We start from the raw sequence: 25,093 nt of genomic DNA on the forward strand, positions 1-25,093 counted from the left end.
TTTCTTTAAAATCAGATTCCTAGAATGTTGGGTAAGGGGCTCCCTGGCTCCAAGCACTATCATGGAAAAAAAGGAAAGCAGTTGTCAAACTCACAGACAAGGAGCCCAGACAGCTGGCATAGCAGTACCCCAGTAGGTATGCTTCAGAAAGGGAAGCAGGGCTCCGTTTTCCCTCTCTCATCTCTCTCGCTGTTCAAGAGGTGCTAACATGGAAGCACAGGAAGAAGAGCTGCCAGGGCAGAGCAGAAGAGGCAAGATGCCACCATGGTTTTGCTTCAAATATTTCAAAAACGACCTGCCTGAGAAAAGGTTTCCTGCTCAGATCGATATTTATAAATAAAGTTGTGCAGCCCTGCCTGGTGCAGTAACTATATCTTCCACACTGGCATATATTGCATTTGGAAAGTAATTGTTATGGATATCTTTTTCCGCGAAAAGTATGCCAAAAATCTTAAATACATTCAACGTCATCTAACTGTGAACCGAGTTAATCCTGTGAAGTTATTGTTATTGTTTCAATTATATGAAACAAACTACTGTATGGGACTAAATTACCAAGAAAATCAATTACAATCTAATCAATAGAATCAAATTTGTATTACAATTCATACTTTAAATCATGAAACGTTCTCACATGAGCTTCAGCTTATTTTCTAAAAAAGGTTGACATGGCATTTTATCTTGTGTTCAAAAGCTATCTTTTCCTATTAATTTGCTTTGAACAAACAAGCAAAAGACGAAGAAAATCAAAAGGAAGTTCTTGTTCATGCTTCTCCCACACATCTTCAGCTGTGTGCGCAAGCAGTTAAAACATGCAAATGCAGTTTGGAGGAAATTCGACATCTCTATTATAGATGAAAGGTAAACAAAAGCAGATGAAGGATTAGTGCAATTCCAAATTTAAGATATTGCTCTCAGTGACTTATAATAAAGTGGTGTTGCATACGGTGGCATGTTTTAGATGACATTTCAATTGTACAAGCAATTTGCATTCTATCTGACATTAAATAACGTTCTCATTATTATGAATTCTGGCAGCATCCCCGTCTCCACAGCATAAAGATATGAACTGCGAGGCACATCTTAATGAAGGGAGTAAGTTTTCCTGTCAATCTGAAATGCGAGACAAGGCTGTACCTGGGCTAAACCTCCGGTAACATTATTGTGAGTTGCCCACTTCTGACATAGTACAAATCTTCAGCTAAAGCATTCTTCTTATTAAATAAAGATCTATAACTGAACACATGTATCTGTAATATCACTACAATCCAAAGAAAATTAAAAGACAGATTATGTCCAGGATATTACATGCACCACCACAGAGCACTGCGAGAATCTGGTATGATCCTGTTGCTAAGATACCTGGCTAATGCCACGGAAACAAGCCCTTCGTACTAATCTAGCACAATCCATGCATGCTTCCACATATTTTGGCAGGGGAAAGTAAGAGTCCACTGACAATGGCTTGGGATATTGCTATCCAGTGCTCCTGAATTTATACATTTTTTATCTCTTGCTGGTAAGCTTCAGCAATCTGAGTGAAATAAGAAATGTAACACTCTGTTAATGGCATTTGGTTGCTTTATGCCATTTAAAACAAGTAAGATTACTTTTTATCCTCCTGCATAGTCAATAAAAGTTGCTTAAAAAGGTAATTATTTAAGTGCTTTTGGTTGCAAAATTGCTGTGCTCCCAAAAATGACTACCCTTAATCTTTGTGATTTATACTGTAATATGCACATAAATGACTAACTGCATTTGCTGTCTCCATTGCTGTCTTCAAGGAGACTCCGATATAACAGTTTCCTTGGGTGCATACTGCATAAGCAATTGGAAGATAAAGTGGAATTATTTTAATACAAATAACTCACAAGTCTCTACTATTTAAAACTGCTTTGCAGCTCTAAGCCTGCCAGTAGCACTTTGCCCAATAGACTAAAAAATTAGTGAGGAAAAAGGGAGGGTAGGGGGGAAGATAAGACTAGTCATTCCATGATGTGTGTAAAAATCTTATGTGAAAGAAAACTGCTTCATCAAACAGCCTGGCTAGACTACAAACTTATCGTCAAGCAATGTAAGTGTTACACCTATCCTTTTTAAATATGAGAGACGTGTCTTCACTGATGAAAAACTACGCTAATAAAATGTTCCTAATGTAAATCCAACAAGAATAATAAAAAAAAAAGAGAATGTAAATGCACTCCCCTCTTTTTTTTTGCAATGTGATCTCTCCTAAGCATCAGTGACAGTAGCTCTGTTGAGCTCAAGTTATGATAACAATAACTTTTGCAGATGTTCGTAACTGTCAAGTATTATTCACTAGAATGTCAGAAGATGTGATAAAAAGTAAAACCAGAAGAATTCCTCTGTAGTAATCAGTTGAAGTCAGGAAGGCAGAGGTCACACATTAATCTCTAACTCTAAAACAGTGAGCTGTAGAGGAATAATGGAAATATTATATTAAAACAAGAAAGCAATTGTGCATGTGTGTGCATGCCTAGATGTACATGAATAAGAAAGATGCTTGTATTTCCATGCTACATTTGCTTCCAATTCATTCATGTTAAAATGTATTTTTTTCTAAAAGGAACACATGCATCTCAGATAGCAGCACCTAGAAATTGTGTTATTTTCAAACACTTTTAAAAAATTTTAATTTTGTTTTGTTTTAATTGTTTTCCACTCCATGGACTCTCAAGGTCATTTTGCAAGCTTTGTCTGGCGAGGAACCTTACAGACTCCCAACATCATTTACAGAGTCATGACGATTACATGTCATGCCATACTCTTTATTACTGTTGGAAACAAATATTACTCTCATTGATATAGGCGATATAAGATGCAAAAAACCATGTATGGACAAATGTCTGTTCCTTTATTCAGAATGCTTCATATCTTTAGAAGTCCTCTGGGACTTCATTGGCGTAAAACTATTTCTGAATAACTACCTTAGGGCAGCATACAAGGGTAACTATTATAAAACAGGAGATTGTTCACGACAAAGAAGAAATAAATCAATAACAGGTGCAAGTATCTCAGAAACTGTTACTTCAACATAAATTGTCCCTGTAAGAAGGACAGAAAAATGTTTTTACAAACCTTTTACTTTTTTCAATTCTCACTGGAATCCAAGTCAGAAGAGAAAATGGCTGTTTGCTTAGAATAAAGTGTCTGAGCTATCTATGTGAACCTGACTGTAATGGCAAAGGATGGTGCGGATCAATATCCATCTTCTTCATTCCTGAAGTAATAACTTTCAATAGGAAAATCTATTTACTTTTACTTACCTTTATTTTATTTCATTTTGCTTTAAAGGAGTCCATTCCAGAGGGAGGGTTTAGATTGCAAACAGCAGTTAACAAACTGATGGTTTAACTAAGGACTATAGGCCAGTAGGCATGTTACCATTCCCTGTAGCCATTGGTTAGGGTTAAGAAGAAACACATTTACTTGGAAAATTTATTTATTATATAAACAATGAGTATTACAAGCCGTTTAAACGCATACAACCTCCCTACGTATAGTGCATATTGGAAAGGTCAGTCAGAACCAAAGGGTAATTTGTCTAATCCTTATTTACAATGTGCCCAGAGCTGGCCAAACCTCTGTCCTGCAGAAGTGAGTGCTCCCAGGAACGACATGGCCCCGAACAGCTTCCTTTCCAGCCCTGTGCCCACGGCAGCCTACCTGGCCTTGGGCACCAACATAGCCCTTTCCTAGGAGCTGCTGGCCACCAAAGCCAGCTCATATCATTACACAAGTGAAAACCTGCTGTGTGCAACTGGCCACCAGGAAACCACTTTTCCCCCCTCAAAATGGGTCAGTCCCACAGCTCCTCTGGACAAACTCCGCAGGTCCACATATCTTCAAAAAAGGCAAATGAAACAAGTGAAACGGGAAGAGAGGGAGAGAAAAGCAAAGCAAAGTTGTGATTTTTCCACCTACATGAACTGACTTTCAGCAAATTTACATTCTCAAGATAAATCAAATGGCTGATATGACCTTTAATGTTGTATTGTTCATGTCAAGCAAAACAGTATATTTATTGACTTTTCTCTCTACCTTCCAACCGACTGTCAGAAATAAAATAAAACTTTATGGCAGCACTCCTGGCATCACCTGATATTTTCTATTATTAGGGGGTCTTATTTTAATTATGCACTAAAACTGTATCAGATAGCATAGCACCTTTCTAGTAAATACTGTTTTCAAGCTTCATTATCTAGAGCACAGTGAAAGGCTTACTCATTTTAAATTCAGTTGAGAAGCTGAAGCTTATTAGAAATTTAAAATATTTAAAAGTACATTTGTGTTTTCTGCAGTCACTGCTTTCCGTCCCTACAGCTAAAATCACCTAAACCAAAATTAAATCAAGACTGCAATTTACCCCTTGCTTAATATTTACAAGCAACCATCTGTCTTTCCATAATACAAATTTTTGTGACTGTGGTAACAACAGCATCCCTCACTATTCACAATCATGTCAATATTGAAGTCCAAATAAAAGAGACTGCAAGAGAGACCAGAAAGACAACACTTTATTCACACTGCGAATTTTATTAATAATAATTGCTAATTAATCTTAACTGAAGCAGCAGTGCAAAACCCCATGTCTGAATTCCAGGTTCTTACATAAATCTCAGAGCACTCAGAGTGTGTATTTGTAACTAAGAAAGAGATCACCAGCATTAAAACCCTGCTTATATCAACTGCAGGATGGGAAATAAATTAGAGACTGTACTCTCTTTAGATTTTGAGAGGAAACATATACTGATATAGATGTAACCTGGTAAGACAATTAATTGCAAAGGAAAATTTGGAGACTGGCAAGGATAAGCAAGATTTCATTGTCACTAATGTCTGCATATTTATTGGAAAGCAGATTGTGTGAGCATGTGTGCTATGAATAAATGAACCTTTAATTGTACAATCTTCCATGTAGGTTATACAAGTAGAGTCTTCATTTTTACATCTTTATTTTCTCCGTTATCAGGATAATAGGAAAAAAAAAAAACAATCACACGCAGAAGTATTACCGCGTATATTGCTGGAACACAGAAGACAACTATTGAAGCTAAACAGAAGTCCCAATAAATCTGAAGAAAAGCCACTGACAACTTTATAAAAAATAAAAAATAGTTTCAGTTGTTAAAAGGCACCCAGGGATTAGAAAAAATATTCAGGGTCTTAAAGGTTTTAGAAGGTTGGTGGGTTTGGGTCTCACACACAGTAATTTTTATTCATTGTCTTTTACCTGCAACAAATTTTGTTATGAAATTTCATCCACCATTTTATTTCTCTTAATATTGATCTGAAACTCAAAATAGTTGAAACAAGGTAGAGGCATCAGGAATTAATTAAGGTTATTGCAGGAAAATCACAATATGTAATCAATGTTTCTAAGCTTAAGTAGCCAGGTAAAGGATTAGTGCTGCTGTACAGAAGGAGCTGTGTTACAGTAAAACACAGATGAAATACCTACTAGGGTAAGTAGTAAGTTAGAGGCTTTAGGTGTAATTATGCTATATATAATTTAAAGCTCAACTTCAAAGCAAGTAAGTGCTATTAATTATCCTCTACCCAACACAGCTCTTAAAATGTCAAATTAAAAAAGACTATTGGTAATTGTGTAAGTTATGGCAAACTAGCTCCCTCCAGCAGTGACAGGAGACAGCAGGAAAGAGAAAGCAAGATATTCCTTTCCTCTCCAACATAGATATTCTTTTCGTCTCCGATATTTACAACTACTTGTTCTTCATGCAGATCAAGAAAGTAATAACATTTCCACTGAATTTCCTCAGCCCTCTTTCAGGGACTGATCCTGCAAGTAATCCCTCCTGTGAATAGCAGCTGCTAGATCAGGGTTTTATGTGGGAATTCACCAAATGCTGCTGACCTGAGTTTTTTCCGCCACATCACGTGCGGTACACTTGTACCTGCGTGGATGGGAAGCAGAGCGGGCCCTGCAGCAGGAGGGGGCAGGGACAGGCAGATAGCGTGGCCTCCTGCTCCCAACACATGGCCAGACTGTACTCACAGCTCCGCCACCGATGCTGAGGTAAGGGATTTAGTTTGCTCCTGTGCCTCAGTTTCTCATCTTCCTGACTTGGTTTCTGCTTCTGCAGGTGGGCAGAGCAGGAGGCACAGTGGGAAAAGCTCTCTCTGGGCTCACCACACACCTCCCTTTCCCTGCACTTCAGAACATTTACTGCAGTCTTTTTGTGCAGTGACATTTTGACCAGATCTCAGTGCCCTGTGTAAAGGGCTAAATATTATAGGCAAATATAAGCACACAGGTTAACGTGCACAGGAAGTCGTACTTCTATAAGCCTTTGCCTAAAACAGAAATACTTGCATATAATTAAATTTCAAAGGACAGAGGGAAAGAGAAAGCTTAAAACTGTGTGTTTAGCTTGTGCTTTTTTTCCTCTCTGAGGCTTGTGTTCAAATTTGGGTTGCATGCAAAGTGAAAAGCTTTAGAGGATCTCTCAAGCCTTGACCATACACATCTTTATAAATATAAAAGCAGCATCAAGTTTGTAACCTCAAGTTGTGGGGAAAACATTGTCGTGACAGAGAAAATGACGTGCTGGGCAGGGAAGGTTGTGCAACACCTGCCTGAAACATGCACTATATTCATCCTGGCTCTTAGCCATTGCTCACTCATAACCTCTATAATTCATCAAAATTATACATTAAAAGCATGTAATGAATGTTGAGTTATTTTGAGTTGAGTTGGGGAGTTAATAGATGGTTGTCATCATGCCAGACTACTGGTATGGAGTAATTATATTAAAGAGCTAGCAGATCCTTATCCAAGAATGAATCTTTTAAGACAAGGTTTTTGAATAAAGCCGAGTGTCCTGGTTTCGGCTGGGATTGAGTTAATTTTCTTCCTAGTAGCTGGTATAGTGCTGTGTTTTGGATTTAGTGTGAGAATAATGTTGATAACATACTGATGATTTAGTTGTTGCTAAGTAGTGTTTATACTATCAAGGATTTTTCAGCTTCTCATGCCCTGTCAGTGACAAGGCTGGAGGGGCACAAGAAGTTGGGAGGGGACATAGCCAGCACAGCTAACCCAAACTGGCCAAAGGAATATTCCACACCCTATGAAGTCATGCCCAGTATATAAACTTGGGGGAGTTGGCAAGGACAGGCACATCACTGCTTGGGGACTGGCTGGGCATTGGTCAGCAGGTGGTGAGCAATTGCATTACGCATCCCTTGTCTTTCCTGAGGTTTTTTTCACTTTTTTTTACCTTCCTTTTCATTACAATTATTATTACTATTATTATTATATTATATTTTTATTTCAATTATTAAACTGTTCTTATCCCAACCCACAAGTTTTACTCGTTTTCCACTCTCCTCCCCACTCCACCGGGCCAAGGGGTTTGGGGGAAGGAGTGAGCAAGTAGCTGCGTGGTGCTTAGGTGCCAGCTGGGGTTAAACGACGACACTGAGATGTACAGTAACTTGCGGATATCCTCCCAATTCAGATCAATTGGGTCCTTCATGCATTAATATTCCAGGAGGCACTTCAAGAATACGGTCCTGGGAAATAAGATCATTTGATGTAACTTTTGTTTGATTTCAGGGGGAGCCTGATACCTAAAAATCTTTAAGAATCTGGCCCTTAGGCATTTTTGAAATTGAGAATTAAATCTTCCAATGTTGGATTAATGCCTAAATACCTTTAAAAATGTGGGCTTTGGAAAATCCCTTTGGATGCCTACGAGCACCTGTAGGCATCTGGATACCTTTAAAAATGGCCCCAAATGCTGCTGTTAAGCTATTAAGCTCACTCACTGCAAGATGGGCTGACACCCCTTTTCTTTCTTCCATGTTCCCACAGGTGACTTCCTTCCACCTCAATGGCTGATGCAGGTGTTTGGACCACGCACAGCAATAAACCCTCTCACACACATAATCATATGGGGAGCTGCCTCCAAGGCACGAGGAAGGGACGAAGCAGAGATTCTCAAACGTGACAGGCTGCACAGCCAAACAGGCACGGGGCAGCACATAGGTTGCTCTTTCATGGCCTTTAATAATGGCAGGCAAGGTAGAAGGAGAGGCAGGAAATGTCTTTCAAAATCATAGCTCTTCCCCAGACTTCCCTTTGCCATGGCACAGCTCCAGTTTTTGATCTTACAAGTAAAGGTACCTGTAGAGCACAGCTCCACCAAAATGCAACATTCAAGCATTACCCACACACAGCACAACTACACTGCAGTCTTTGCTTAGAGGGGTCACCTTACCAAAGCAATCATGAATCCTCACTTGTAATTAAGAACCTTTTCACAGTCAGTGAAGTCAGAAACAGCAAGAGAACGGCCCCTAAACAGCTTCTCAGTACCCTCATAATTAATTTAATTGCTACCTGCAAGAGCTCCTGCAAACAAAATCCAAGCAGCAGCTTCTGAGGATCGAGAGTAAAGGTGTCATAGAAGAATATGTATATATGTATAAAGGGCTACAGGATCCAGTCTTGTAAACAAGGCAGTCTACCGCATTTCTTGTGTGGTTGCCATTTGTGTCATACTCTACAGAGTCAGGATTGTCACATGTAGCTCAGTTCCTCTGACTGAAGCTTCATGAAGCCCTAAAAGTGAATATTCATTATCACTTCCCGCTGCTTTAACTTTGATAAGTGTTTCCAATGTAGGTGTTGACGGCTAGCAAAAAAAACGTACGTAAGAATTTTAATACCTGACCAGGTCATAGAAATTGCCAAATGATCACGACCGTCCCCTGATCCCAGACCTAGCACTCCTTACCTCACATGGAAACAGAGGCTGGACATATTTGAGCATTAGTCTGGTTTAGGTGTGTTTTCAAAATCTCTACTTCCAATGTGAATCCCTTAGACTTCTTCATGCAGCTTTCTATGTTAGTAACTCTTTAGCATTACATCTGCTGAAAATTTTGGAAGAACAATGAGTTGAGCAAGTGATGAAGAGGAAGTGAATGGTACAAGGGCTATTACACTACCCTGCCCTTCTCACAGAAAGGAGCTCTGAACATGTTGTCAGACACAGCACTATATTCAAAGGGGTTTCACACATGCATTTTTAATCAGGATTATATTTCACACACATCTATCATCGCTCGCAAGTGCAGCAGGCTAGTCCTCCTTGAAAACATATCAGCTCTCTGTGTTTGCCATCAACTATTTTTTTCTTTGTATAAATTTACTCTTTGGTGACCCACTAGACCATATTTGACGTATTAGAAAACAAAAAACCTGCTTAGGATCAACACTGAAAATAGCTGTACAACTCCCTTAATACAGTACAATTTCTGAGTTCATCTTTATTGCCACACAAATAGTCTTGGTAACTGACCTTAAATTATTCACTAAAATAAGACGGGTTTTCCTGCATGAAATCATGTCAGAACCAATTAACCAGTTTGTAAGCTATAAAGTTTTACTGACCCTACCAGTTTTGTACTGTACTTTTTTGATTCACTCCCATGACTATTCCCTACATGGAACAGATACTATTCAAAATGCTTCCTCTCTGGTACTAGGAAACATAGAAGGAATCCCCAGGTACCTGATGCCAATGAACCTGAAGCCAGGGGGGAGCAAATATATAAACACATGCAAATGCTTAAATCCTTCCTGCTTTCTTTAAGACAGAGAGAATTTACCTGAATCCTTTAAGCAAGGATGTTTGCCCGTAACAGAAATCCTTAAATTTTAAGTAAATGAACCAGGACCAGAAGACTAGCAAATTAGTGTAATATTTACATTTGGGGTTTTCCAGAGTTAGTTCCTTGTACAAAAATTCTGCCATTCTTTGGTAACAGCCCAAAACAATAAACACTCGTTACTGAGAACAGCAGCATGCTCAAACTTCTTCTGGAGACTAATGTACTTATTTCTATTTTAACGTATTCATGACTGATCCCTGTTATGAAAAGCGTAAAAATTACAGGCGAAGCTGAGAATACAACATTTTTAATAAAAAAAAAAAGCTACTGCAGTTGCTCTCACTTAGTGTCCACTCAGTGGGGGGGAAAGGTTAAAACAATAATCTCAGATTCCTCATGAAAAAGGAATACAGTAAGCATAAAATTGATAGAGTTCTACAGAAATTAAGTGGGATTTTGTAGAAATTAGTCCCAAAAAAGTAGCATTTACTGTGTAATCATATACTTTCTACAGGCTCCCCACCTCCTCACAACCATTATATGCCATGCAATAAGGATATAATTTTTTGCCTAAAAACCAATTCAAAATTCCCATAGAACAACTTCTCAAAAAAATCTTTTCTGGGAAGAATACCATATATTTTATCGTATGAAATGCACCTATAAAGTTTTTTAACATTTCTGTTGAAAATTTTCCTTTTTATTTTCTCTTTGATGGGAGCATTTCCCCTTTCACCAATGCAGCCTTTTTAGCAAAAAGAGGCTTTTTAATTTCTTGAATAGTTTCCTTTTTTTCATTTGCTTTCATTTTTATTGCAAAACCACAATAACATCCTGTAAAAGATGCTTTAAGCATTAAAATGCTGCACTACTAGGACCTGGCATACTTCAGATTAATAAAGCTTGTATCTTAAAATAGATGCAACTTAGAGAGGATGTCGTGGAAGACTTTCAATGAAAACATCACTTCACCATGTAAAAATGTGCTGCAGCAAAGCCCTTTTAAAAAAACTCCCTTGGCTGGGAACTACTGTATATCGACATATGCCCTGAAAAATACATACCAACACCAATTGCACAGGGGCATTATTCACATGAAGTAACTATATCTATATGTTGTCAAGCAACTGGTCATAAAAGCACTGAATAAAAAGGCATTTGAAATATGAGATGACTGAAAATACCACAGCTGATTTTTTTATATTCTCTGACGGTTAAGAACAAAAAGACTTTCAGACAAAGAATTTAGACTGTATACCGTGGCATTTCACTTCCAAAACGTAATATAAAATATTGCCAAATGTCTGATAGAACAAAAAATGCACTGTAAAACAAATGCTTTTTAACAGTGTAAAGTCAGCACTGTTGGAATGAACCTCCTGTTCCAGTGGAGTCACAGGATTTTTAATTACACTCTATCTTATCATGAACTTAATCGCAACGTCCTTGTGAAACTCTCTGGAATCACGTACCATTAGCAGGAAAAAGCACTAATAATATTTTTCCAGCATTACCTCTGTTTCTAACAGACAAGTAACTTCAAAATGTCAGGGTTTTACATGTATCAAATACTACATAAAGACGGGTCTTTATGTAACACTTGCGCTTGCAACACCTAGATTAAAAACTCTTCACAGCGTCTCTGAATTCTGCTATCATATTTAGCAACATTACTCACAAGTGCCTCTACAAATTTTTCTCCTCAACAGTTTAAAACTCCATTGAGACAAATCTGGTCTGGACTTTCCTTCTAGAAGGTCGAAGCTCAGGAAGGAAAGGTTCTCACTCTGCTTCTGTATTCTTTGAACAACAGTAACCTACAGTTATTAAGGCTGACACCCAAATCCTCTCTCATCCTCTACAAGGGAGAAGAGGTGACAGTCAGGGTGGGGCACCTGAGGCTCCCTGGGTATGGGAAGCCCCCAGAGGAGGACTGTTATCCTGCGCCTTGTGCCAGCTTAGGCACGGTAAGTCTGGTGGTTGTGAGGAACAGCTCAGGCAAGGACAGAGTGAGATGGGAGGCTGTGGAAGGAGATGTGAGCAAAGAGCCCGCACTTTTGCTTCAGAAATGGTGGAGGGAGGGAGACTGGGAAAATTTACAGTACTTATCCAGGTACTTTAGCCCTGGGAGGAAATTGCCTGTGTGGATCTTCAGTGCTCAGCAGTACAACTCCTAATGGGTTCAGATTTAAGGCAAAGGAAGTGATTTTGGCTGGCAGCTCTGCCCAGGAAAGTTATGGCTGAAAGGAAACATGAAGCAGAATATTCTTTCATCAGAAATGCAACTTCTTTCCAAACTCTCATGGTCTTTTCCACTGGCCTTATCAAAGAGAAACTCGAAGTATTTTAAAGGCAGGGGAGGGAAGAAGAATAGTTTCGTTCAGGCTGTACCACACTTACTTCTCTAGACACTATGCAAAGCGTATCACAGCATTTGGCATTGGCTTGTATGTAGGATCACATCCTGCCACAGGTCAGCTGCCACTCAAAATCCTGGTTCAGGCTTTAAAAGTTATAGAAGATTTGCTCTTTCAAGCTCTCCTTAGCATCACGCTCCTTGCTCTACAGTCATTGTACTGAAAGCTGACTGGCTAGCAGCACTGGAGTGGATAATAAACACTTTTTAACTTTTTTTTTTTTTTTTTTTTTAGTTAAAACCAAAACCAGATCTTACCTAACTCTTTCCAAACCACTCGAAGTTTATTTGGGGGGTATGAAGTCAAGAGAAGAATGGAAGATCTGTAGATAAGATAGACAACATTAGGTCAAAAACTTACTGCTACCAGCAGTGACAGATGTGCAAAATACAGAAGGAGTTTAATACAGCCTATTGTTTAAAAAGGGATATTGTTAAACAATAGTAAGGAATTATCTTATTTCACATGGAGTTGTTGTGTCCTGAATAGTAAGGAAAGCTTAAAAGATTCTGGAAGATAACAAGCAGGAAGGAGATTGTCCAATGCTGTTACAAAACAATAATAGAATACGATATAGAGGTCCTCCTGAGGAGGCAGCACTTACTCCAGCAGGAACTTGGTGCTATTCAGAGAGCGCAGGGAAAGGGGGCACTCGGCAGGGGCAGGAAGAATCACTGCGTGTCAAGGAGAGTAAAGTGACAAAACCAAAGAGGAATAACTGACACTGAAATGAAACTTTGGCAACAGTCAACCTGGATGGGTGAAGTGAGAACTGTAAGGGACATCCATCAGGTGCATAAACAGTGGTCACATCATGTGGCATGCAACATCTTGGAGCAAACCAGCTCATTTGGTTTTCTTCAATCTCCTCTGGGAGAAGTGGATATGGCTTAGGAAAGGCTTCTTTACAAGACAGTCACGTTTGATTTGAGCTGTCACTCGTGATCAGAATTACCAAGAAAACATAGGAAACACATTAGGCTGTCCAGTGACAACAGAACAATGGACAAAAGACTGGGACGTAGGGGTTACCATCTTTCTTCTCTCCCTCCCCTCCCACCCAGATTTCCTTTTGATCCATCTCTCACAGCCCTTGGAGTTTAAACTGATGATGAAGTGGTTTGTCAGTATAGAAACTATGAAGTCAAAATGCCTGCTGAGACTGGAAGAAAGCCTCATCCTGCTGAGGAAACTGAAAATTCTGTTGTGGATAAAGTGTGGAGCCAGGTTTTCCTCTCTGTTTTCCTACATGAGTCTAAGACTTTTCTTTTTGTGCCTCTAAGCTTCATCTCGAGTCCTCTCCTTTCGTACAAGGCTGTCTCTTGTATTTGAGAAGGGATACTCTCAAAGAAAAGAAAGAGGTGAAAACATCCATCAGTCCTGGGTGAACTAAACTAATTAAAGAAAAAAAAAAAAAAAGACAGAATTCCTGCAGCATTTTTTTGTTTGTTTCACAGTCAGTCCAGAATCATATCCACTCACCCTCATCAGGGCATTTAAAAGAACAAGAGTGTTTCAGCATACACATCAATGGCCTTTATCTCTAGCACTTAATTTTTCAGACTAGTGTCTCAAGAAGAACAGCATAGCTTGTTAAAAATGCTGCATTTTTTCATCACTGTTGAACCAACACTCCTGAGAGAGACCGTGAGATCCGTGCCTGGAGCTGTTAGTTCTCCAGTGGCGAACTACTTCTTGGTAGCCAAAAAAACATAGATGATGAGCTCCAGGTGTGAAAACTACTGTGGTATACTGATGAAGTTAGTTTTTATTATCTTACCCTGTATTTCCACTGATAATGACACATGGGAACTGAGTTATAATAAGACAAAAGGAAACAAGAATAGACAGATATATTATTGTAAATAATATATTTTTAGGCCAAGAAAATCCAAAATACATTAAACCTAAAACTGTATCTACAACCCTGAACAAAAGACATTAAGATTTTAAAAACTCAGCACCTGCCAGGTCTCTGTGTGAAATGTGCAGCATTTTGGAAAATAAAAATGTTATAATGTGGTTAAAAACTGTATTACACACATGAAGGAGCAAGTCAACTTTTGTGAATACAGTCATTATCGCACTACTGAAGTGATTCAGTGTGTGACATTACCATACTCTTGTTATAGAATTTCTGTGGTATTTTTGGAGGGGAAAAAAAGAATAGGTAAATGTAACTCCTCTATATTCAGCTAGTTGTCATACAGAGGTATAACATTGCACATCATTTGCTGCCAACAAGATATTATCCTGCTCCATTCACATCTGTATTATATGAAGCTCCACCTCTCCTGGAACCACAAAACCACCTCTAAGCTCTTCTTTGTCTCACAGACAGATGGACACCCCTAATACAAAGACCCTGGCACATTCCCAGCTAGCCTAAATCTACTAGCCTAGTGCTACTTTAAAAATCAGTCAAATAATTTTCTTTCCTAGTGGTAAAAAGTAACTTAAAAATTATACTTTGAAAACTCTTTTAAGAGAAAAAATAAATCATTCTCATTGAGGAAATAGTATCTCCAGGTATCACACAAATTTCAGAGAGAAGAAAAACATGCTGTTGAAATTGAGCTTTACAATGGAAACAACTATATCAACATTTGAGATGAAATTCCGACGCTGTTAAAACTTACAGGGGTTTTGTCACTGATTTCAGCTGTATGTGGAATTCATCCTGTGTACAGCTTTGTTCTGCACTTAGAGGAATAGTGAAATATGACCACATGAGTGATTAATTACAGTCAACACAGAATACCGCAATGCACACCCATATGCACATTACTTATGGACACATCTCAACAGGTTTGGAGGATGGGTTCTGAGAAGAAATGCCAAGACAGCAAATGGTTATGAGAACACTTCTGAATTTTCATTGTTAAAACAGGGCTAGTTTCTTTCGTTAGAACAGATTATAAGATTTTCTGATGCCAATTTAATCAGGAATAGCAGAAAAATAATTGTAGCCCAGCTCATCATAATCATACCTTGTTGTTCTCACTGACAATAAAGAACATATAGTATTCCAGCTCAGTGTACTAGTTACTCCTAAAAATAGGCCTCATTCACACTTGAATTTACTTCTGAATGCTTATGTGTTTCTTTGCTTTGACTTCAAGTCTCCCACCAGCTCAGGGTAAATTGGTCTCATGGAGAGACCAGGCAAGATGGAACAAGTATGTGGAAGACAAATCCACTAGGAAGCATTAGACAGACAATCTATAACGAGCTCTGGATATCTTCTGAAATGATCAGAGGCCAAGATGACATCAAAGCAAAGTGTTATGATAGACACTAGTTCTGTTCTTGCTCTTTCCTTGGCACACATGTAGGGCCATCATCAGAGACAGACTAAGAGGCGAGGTAGGTATTCTTGTTCTTGATGCAGCATGGTCATTCTTGTTACCTCCTGCTACTGGTCCCATCCGTTTTGCTGAGGAGTTGGACCCACATCATCACTATGATTGTTACAGTCTCTAGTTGAGGTTGCTTATTACCAGTTCTGTCTCTTCAATGATCTGAACAATTTTCTTTTACATCAGCACTCAAAATGTAACTGTCTGCTCCCAACCCTTTCAAGACCACAACCAAAAAAAATTAAATGTCTGCTTATGCCAATAATTTACTAATTTAAGAGGGGTAAAGGCCACAGATCTGAAAGCTGTTAGTTTTGATTTCACATTTAGTATGTAGTTCTTTTTACATATATATATAAAGATTTTTGCATTTGAATCTTAGCTTTTGTCCGAAGAAGTAGAGAAGTGAGAGAGAGTAAAGTTCTGGAAAGACTATGAGGTGCCCCATTGCAGTGTACACGCATCTATTCACAAAAACTATCGAATTCAGGAAAACTTTTTTAAGTAAATGGCCTTTGTTATTCTGAAAATTTTCATCTCACCATTGTAATGCAAAAATATTTTAGAAATCAAATATATTTGAAGATCCATTGAGCTGCAATGAGCGTAGTGATTTAATAGTTGATATTTTTTAAAATCCTTCTGGAGGATTAATGTGGAACATAAAGTATTCCTATAGACCTGGTAGGAAGCAACCTCCAATGGTCATATAAGAAGTTCTGAATTCATAAGGCAACACCATGTAGACCCCCCTTACTTCAGTACAGTGCTACTTACACTGCATCTTCTGATGTTCAGAAAACTACTCTCCAGGCATCTCCTGTTGCTCATACCATTGCACACCCTGATAAGTTAAGTGAGGTGCAATATGCCACATTCATTTTCAAAACAACAGTAATAAAACTAATCTAACCAGGAAAGTATAACAATAAATCAACTGTTGTTGCATAAGGAAGAGCAGACCAAGTTGATTTGTGTCAGATTTTTAAGGTATGGGTAACAAAATTTTTACTCTCTCATAACCCTCTTCTTACCCCATAAAGGTACTTTTCTCTAAAAATTTTTCATAATGTTAATAAGGGGAAAATATTATACAAGTCACCTCTGGGATCATATACCAACTTCCCTTCAACTCCTTTTCTTCCTTATACCTATATTCCAAATCCCTAACCACGTTTTTTTGGCATATTTCTTATTTTAAACAAATACCTTGTTTCTAATCCAGACACTACGATTCATATGGTTTACTCAGAGATATAAGTAACAAATTTTGAAGTTCGGGCCAAAAAAAGAAACAGAAGAGGAGTAAGATCCATTTGCTACAAGAATGGAAACAGACAGCCTGTCAATACTTTTGTTTGCTACCATCAGAAATATATACCTTGCTGAGTTGCAAATTCCCACTTCATAGCAGTAATGACTGACCTCAGAGGAACCACTTGATTTACATCAATTGTAAAATTGATTTGGGGGTTTAAGACTTGCTTCTTTCAGCTATAGAAAAATGATCTATAAACTCACACTCAAATCATTTTGCCAAGTGCTACTACTTGCTAATTGCCAAATAGATCCTTTAAATCCATTGCTGATTAGACTTCCAGTTAGAAATAAAAATTTAGAATTCCCCATTTCCTAGTGTTCTACCTCAGAAATTTGTCTTGGATCTAAACCTTACTAGGTATAATATAACTATGTCTCTTCCCAGTTACTGTTATATACAGTTACTGTAATATACAGAAGAGAGGGCATGGGAGACCACAATTTTGTATTTGTGAACTGAAGTACCCCAAATTTACAAAAGATATTGCTGACCTTGCACTGTGTGACTGGGGATCATCAGGGCTGGCATTTGCAGCTCTGAAATATTTTGATCATCTCGAGGCCCCCATGCTTTGGTTTTATACTGTTACAAACATGCAAGGTTCTTGATGCAAGTTATGAAGAAGAATTTGTTCTACAGATTAGGATCTGACAAGACCATCGTACAGTGTCTCTGACATCAGCTACAAGACCAAACACAAGTACTGAGTTACCCTTTCCCTGCTTTACTCTTCCAAATTCAGGCAATCCACAGCCTGTTGCTTTTCAAGCCGAAGAATAAATTGTTTCTGCTTCACTTCATCTGACACTCTCCCATCTGAATTCATAGAATAGGTAGCAACAGTCACCCAACATTATTGTGTGCTGAGTTTGCAGGAAACCTCTCTCTCTAGAAGTGTTTCTCCCTCACAATGTGCAAATAAACAGATATTCCAATAAGAAACACGAGTGGTTTCTACACAGATTGCACCTTGGTACTTTCTGCAGTTGAGAAGCAAGTTCCTCTGCCTGCACAGGGACAGCCACGTTTCTGTTGTCACCCCGAGTTAGGCTTAGTTTTCAGCCACTCAAAAAAAAAAAAAAAAAAAAAGCACAAGGTTTTGTTTTGTTAGTTTTTTTTATTAAATTAAGCCTCAAGAAGTTTTCACTTCATTGCTAACAAACGCCTATTTTAATCAAGCCCCAGACAAAGCAGCCAGCAAATGCATTTATTATTAAAACAAACTTCTTAAAAAATTCAAATCTTGGCTTATTAAAAAATATAATAAAGACTTTTATGTAGTTTAGTATGCAAGAGTTAGATTGCTTGACCTCTCTTTTAATGACTTAATTAGCTGTACTAAAGCCCAGCTGGGCCTCTGCTGACAACATAGCTAGATATTTCAATCAGGCAGTGTTATGGAGAATAAGTAATAAATGCTACCTTGTCGCCATACAGTCCCAAACCAGAGTGCATGCTGGTAATGCTAAATTTGATCAGTATGCCTCATATTTCAATTAGTCGTGGTCTGAATCACTAAAACTGTGTAATGTGTATGAATTCCTGATATCAGATACAGAGCTACAGGCTCCCACAGTTAGAACCCACTGAGTTTGCTTTTATTAGCAGCCAATTAATGGCCAAAATCTGCATTGCTTTTAAAATTTATAACCTCTATTCCAGCTGCATCCATGGCTCCTAGTATACTGTATACAATCAGATCCATATCACTGTCGCAAGTCAAACAGCTGCAAACTGTATTCTGTCTGCAGAACTGAAAAATCTTTCTATACAGAAGCTTTTTTTTAACCTCTTAGAAGTTCTTTTCAAAGCCCAGCAGCACTAGTCACTTTGCGACAATGAGCGATTTAATACAGAAAGAAAGAAATCTACACCAAGGTAACCTCTTGGGATGTGCTAGGTTTTCAAACGAATGAAACCCTATCACTTTGGCACAGCACAAGGGCAAGCAAAGCCACTTCTCCTGACCAAGGCTAAGAAAATATAAACATATAAAACCCGACCCTCATTGAAAATTAACCCATTGAAGTCTAGAGAGTCATTAAAAGATCCTGCCAATGCAGAGATTAATATTTTAAACTAACTTTCACAAATTAGTAACACTGGAAATTGTAATATGGAGCCTCGTGATCCTTAAGAGATTACTGCAGAGAAAGAGGCTCAGGCCTCCTGCCCCTCAAAAGGTTTAATGAATACTTGAAGATTTCTAGACATTATTTTTAGGAACAAGTCTCTATTTCTGTTACATGATATGGCAGGAAATTTTGATGTGATCCGATTCAGACCCAAAGCATAGTAGCTTTATGCACTGGTAATGTCATGTCATAAAGCCATATGATAAAGGCTTATTTGACGTCTGAAATTATGCTATTGTTTTTAAAAAGTAGTTTACCATATGTAAAACTGTGCAGGCCTACAACATTTTTGGACATCTGATCTTCCAGTGTTATCCGAGACAAACACTGAATGTTTCTGTTCTTTCCCCTCTCTAAGCCACTGACCAAAAAAAGAGAGGAGAAGGAAAACAACAAAAACAAGAAAAGAAAGAAAAAGGCTATTTCATTTGAAATTCAGCAATGTGATAGTGAACAACAGACAAAAGGTATTCACCTGTTTAAGTGGCTCAGTTCTACACATGGGAGTGTGAAAAAGCACTTCTCCAACAGTAATACATGGCAATAAAAATGTTGTGCTTGGATAATACAAACTGCTGTCATGGCTGTTTAAAAGACAATAAAATCCTATTTTACAAAATTCAACCACTAATAACCAGCATTCTTTCTAACTGCTTAAATACTGAAGTAAGACTCCTAATGCCACTGTGAAATCATAAGCTAGTACTTCAAAGGTGTTCTATCTGTTACAAATTTAATCTTCACTGGTATGTCACAACTCATTTCATCCCAGAATCTTTGAGATGCAGCATAGCGGCATTTTTGTTGTCCTAGGCAACCTGAACCAAACTGTTAAATACCTGTCTGATGCCCCCAAAATGATCACAATAGTATTGCTTACAGGATTTACAATAGCAGCTATCTTGAAAAACTACAATTATACTGCTCCACTTAGTTAAGAAAAGAATCAACTTGTTTGATTCTTACCAATGTGGATGAAATATGTTGGAAACATTTTATGCTTTTAATGAGATTAAGAAAATATTTTTTATGGAATACAGTAATTACACAGCAGGATATTTATTCTGTAGTTGACTTGGCTCCTGCTGAAGCTAGGAGAGATGAGCAGGATGTACGTGATAATCAAAGGCATCATATAGGTGTAAAACTGGTGCAAAAATGACAAGAGTCACACCTGGGCATAATGCAGGATCGTTCTCCCTATGTTGCTTACGGTATTACACATAAGCACATGTATGAGATACGTTCCTAGACAGGCATCCTTTTTGGTTTTCCCCTGAGAATGCGTAACTCTCATTTTTTGATTATTCATTTGAAATTATAGTAGCAAAACAAACTAATAAATACATGCAAATAAATTAAATTAGGGTTTCATGCAATTGGTTTAATAATCTGCCCCGTATGTTTATATTACAGCTTTCTGAAAATCTGCACAAAATAGGTTGCTTGAAGACCTAAAAGAAGCTGTTTTACTGAAAATATGATAAGACAGTACACAGACATTTCCCAAAATATGTGGATCCTCTTTGCATTGTGTACACATACGAGAAAGGACCTCCCTAGGAGAGACAGATTTTACTTAGTAATGAACTGGTTACTTCAAACTTCAAAGATAGGTGCTGCTTGCTAAAATGGATAATTTTCAAACACACCCCCCCCCACGCCCCCGCCCCCCCCCCCCCCCCCCAAAAAAAAACAACAAAAAAAACCCACCAAATCAAAAATAAAAGCACACACATAGAAGTGCAGGACTCTACCAAGTTTAGGCAGGAAAAATATATGTGTTTGAGACCACTTCATTGGAATCAACAGGGATCCCTTTGACTTTTGAATTTTTACACATATTTCAGATAAAATCAGCAAGGAAAAAAAAACTCAGCACTCAAGAACATCAAGTGGATTTGTGACTCTCTCTAGAGGACTCTGGGCCCTTACAAACATATGAATGGATTATGCTGATTTTATACATATTTAATCATCGTAATCCGTATGTTTTGATACATAATCTGCAACCTGTATTACAAATGGAAGAATTTTATCCACATTATAACACCTCTATGTTATACACAACAAAATATTTCATTTAGTAAGGAAGTTAATTCAATCAAACTAAGGCGAAAAAATTTTACTTAACATTTTAGAATTGCTTTAGTGTTTCAGAATTTCAGGGACACAATGAACAAAAAATTAGACAGAAAATTGCTTTTATGTTTATATATAGATGAAAGTAGAGTGACATTGCTGCTTTGCTTACATTTTTATTGTCTTTGTTTGAAGTACTATACACATATTTAATAAAAACCCACACTTGTTTCTTTGTTTCTATATCCAAACCTTTGAAAGATGTTTCATTATGTAGTCGATCACACTCAAGGTTATCTACTTGTTTGGACCCTACTTATTCTCCAGAAGACTGCTGCTGTACGAGAAACAATCAATTGCTGGTTTTCTACTCATCTGTATACAAGAAGTGAACCTCTAAAAAGCTCATTACAGGTTGCACAATAGTACATATGGCAGCTACAAAAACCGAACTAAAAAAACCACCACCAAACCAAACGAAAACAAAAGACTGAAATAAAGGGCCAAGCCTAAGAATAAATACAGGTAAAAACCTAGCAGTATGAACCAAAAGACACAAACGTGAAGCCAAAATACAGATGCGTACAAAGATCCTCCTGAAAACCTAAAAGCAGAGTGCCGAATACAGTCTGCTGCCTTATCATACAAAGGGCTCTGAGTGAGAGAAGGGAATCCCCACACACTTTCTCCTGGGCAATGTAAAAACTTTTATAAACATATTATTGGAAAATCACTTTGACAACTAAAAATGGAGGAGGAACAGGGAATGCCCAGATAAAATATCTATGATTTAAGTATAACCTGATGGGCAGCAGGTAGTATGCACATTCATTAGGGATGTCCACGTGCAACTCACTCCTGGATTGACTTTGTTCTGCCATTCATGAATTATGCAGTCATCTCTAACGCAGGAAAATGAGAGTGAATTATGCTGCCCACTATCACGTATTATTTCTCCAGATACACATACTTTAACACTCGGGTTTAAACAGGTTTATACGCTGTTGTGACCACCCTGAACACAAACTTGCTCTGGGTTTTTTGTTCTCCTGTATGTTGTATGTACACACACAAATGACCTCACATACGTGTAAGCAAACAAATCATGTACACAGATGCTGGTAAATAAAAAAAAATATTAAAATAAAGACAAAAATATAACGGAATGAGGAATTTCCTTGAAGATTTGTAAATCTGGACAAACAGTTTAAGTGCTATCCGTAAAAAGGTAACGGCAAAGCCTTTAATACAGAGTTGGTTCCTGGTCAGATTTGCGACGGTTAAACCTTTATTTCTGCCACTAAAGATTAAAACCATACTGATATTTTTCCTGCGTCCTTTTACATTTTTAACGGCACCCAGTCCTTCCTAGCACAGCCCTAACACTGCCATGGAGCATTTTATTATGCGTGTTGTTATATCTGCTCTTACAAGGCTGACTCTATTATCATTTTACAAGTGACTTTTTAATTACTGTTACATCTAAGATGAGATTTGGAATTTAAAAACACGCACACAAGGGGTTAGGCTGGTCTTTGATTATTAAAACCTTAAGGTTCATAGACTACAAGGGTCAGCTGGGACCACAGTGATCCTCTGAGGACTGCAGGGCTGGAATCCGCAGTCATTGCTCAGACAGAGATCCCATGGAGTCAGGGTTCAATCCTCCTCGGGCAGGCAGGCAAGGCCCCCAAATTCTGGGAAGGAACTTAAAAATGGAAATTTCTCAATCTGCATATTTTCTGATAGGTCTTGTCCATTAAAATGCAGTTCTAGTATGCATTATGGATAATTACTTTTTATTTGCCATACAATAGGGATTCTTGGTGTTTAAATTATCCCCAGAATGTACAGAATTGCACTTTTTGAAGTAATCCTTTGTAATAAAACAGAATGCATTTTGTCAGATACTGGGTTTTTATCTGTGCTGTAATAAAGGTACTTAAAAATGTAGCCTCAGGCAACTAAAGCAGGATTTCACTTCTTGAGGAAAACCAAAGTAAAATAAAAATTTTCCCACACTGAACAATCTAGTCATTAATTTTACTGTAGGCAGCCAGACATGCATGCCAATGTTTTCACTGAGTAAATGTGTGGTTTAACCATTATGTTCTTTACAATGGAACATAACTCCTACCAAATATTTGATTTTTAATTTCAGGGGTTTATATCAGATTGAAATATAGTATAATTTCATACCTCTTAAGCCTATCATGATGAAGCTAGTATACAGTGATAAATATTTTCCTTAATTTTGACAGACATGCAGTCAAATATATGTAAATTCACATGATAATTTTTACCATTTATTCATGCTTAAGGAAACAGAAAATTCTTCTTACAGCAGTATTTCTTTTTTTTTTTTAAAAGAAAATGTGTTTTACATGCTAGAAAGTAAAACAGAAACCGTGTTCAAAATCCTGTATTTTCCCCCTAATGAATAATTATCATAATATATGTGTGTATTTTGAATGACCAACTGAGGAATAATAAAGTACATAGCAACAAAAAGTGCAGCTTATGCAAACACTTGCTTGAATGTATACATAAACACATAGATCTAACAGTCTCCTAACCTCCACTGTATTTAGACATTTGTTATGAAACAGAAAATATTCTGCAGATGCCTTGCTTGATATATGCTCTGTGGCACCCGAAGGCCTCCAAACTGAAAAACCAGAAACAAACAGAAATTCTAACTCTACAGAAATATCAAAAGTAGGAATCAATTTAACAAAAAAGTGAAAGTATTTGATAACCCTCTGGTATGCTACACATGAAAAAATTTCAGCTGAGGTGAAGAAAATATCAAATTAACAGCTGTAAGACACAGCATAGATGCAATGTCTTTATCATTGATGTATACATATTTGATATATGTACACTATCTCCATATAAATACTTCCTAAGCACCAAATATCTCATATTGAGAATCATTTCAGATAAACACAACATCCCATTATTATCCAGCACTTTCACTTACATCATAAATGAGGTGTGACCAGCAGAAGGCAGTGTTACAATAAATATATATGCGACTGCTCATTTACAAGCCGGTTTGATATCGAGATTTAGAGTTTTCCTAACTTTTCACAATACAAGTCTGTTTTCCCTAGGCACTTAATACCAAAACCATCTTCTCAATGTAAATAATCTTAGAGAAGTACTTAAAATACTTTGGAAACTTTCTTTTGTGCTACATTGCATTTACTTTAAAAGTTAGCCTCCTTAACTTTTATTACATAGCATCTTTAGCTTTTTAAGTTCATCAGAGAATTGTGTTCACACTTACCATTTCAACACAGCATTATGCTGAGCTGTCCCCTCATGAAACAGGACTCACACACTGTTGAGAAGACGGGCATTGCCTCCACAGCAGTTTAGCTTACATAATTCGATCAAAAAAAAAAAGCTTCTAACATCATTTCTTATTAACCTTTAGTGGTTTGATCATCATCTGATAGAACAGTATCTGGTATACTCTTAGTCGAACTACTGTAGGTATAATAGAACATACCTTTAATTAAATCTCCATCAAACATTTAAGTAATAATGTCGTTTACTATGTGTTAGTATACAAAATCTGTTGGATACCTCTCCAAGTTTACAAAATCCGTGTTAAAGGAACCAGCATTGCAAAAAAAATGTTACAGCATATGTTTGGATTTTTATATTTCAAAGTCCTCACTACTTTATCTGAATTACAGATTTAGAGCTTTGTTATGTGTGATAGTTATGATAATATGATCACTAAAGGCACAGAGACAGGGAGACTCAAATCCCTTTGAAAATCCCTTTCTCCATTTCCTACAGCTGCTGCTGGAGTTTAATATCTGATAGAATGATGAAAAAGAACAGGCCGAACTCCAGTTTTAATAAAAATTTTAACAGGTCTACATATAGTTATGAAAAATGTTATTTGCAATGCCAATCTTTAATAAAATTTTCTTAAACCAAAGAAAATTCCCTATGGGGAATCTGTTATGAATGTGTTTTTCATATGTACTATTTAAGGCTGTTTAAAGGTTATGAAAGTGACTGGTAAAATAAGTTCTATCACAGCACAACAAAATCCTATGTGCGGTCTCGCTTTTGCATTTAATCAAATAGGTAAGC

Source organism: Leptosomus discolor, chromosome 4 (assembly GCF_034619465.1).
Source record: "Leptosomus discolor isolate bLepDis1 chromosome 4, bLepDis1.hap2, whole genome shotgun sequence".
Taxonomy (NCBI): Eukaryota; Metazoa; Chordata; class Aves; order Leptosomiformes; family Leptosomidae; genus Leptosomus; species Leptosomus discolor.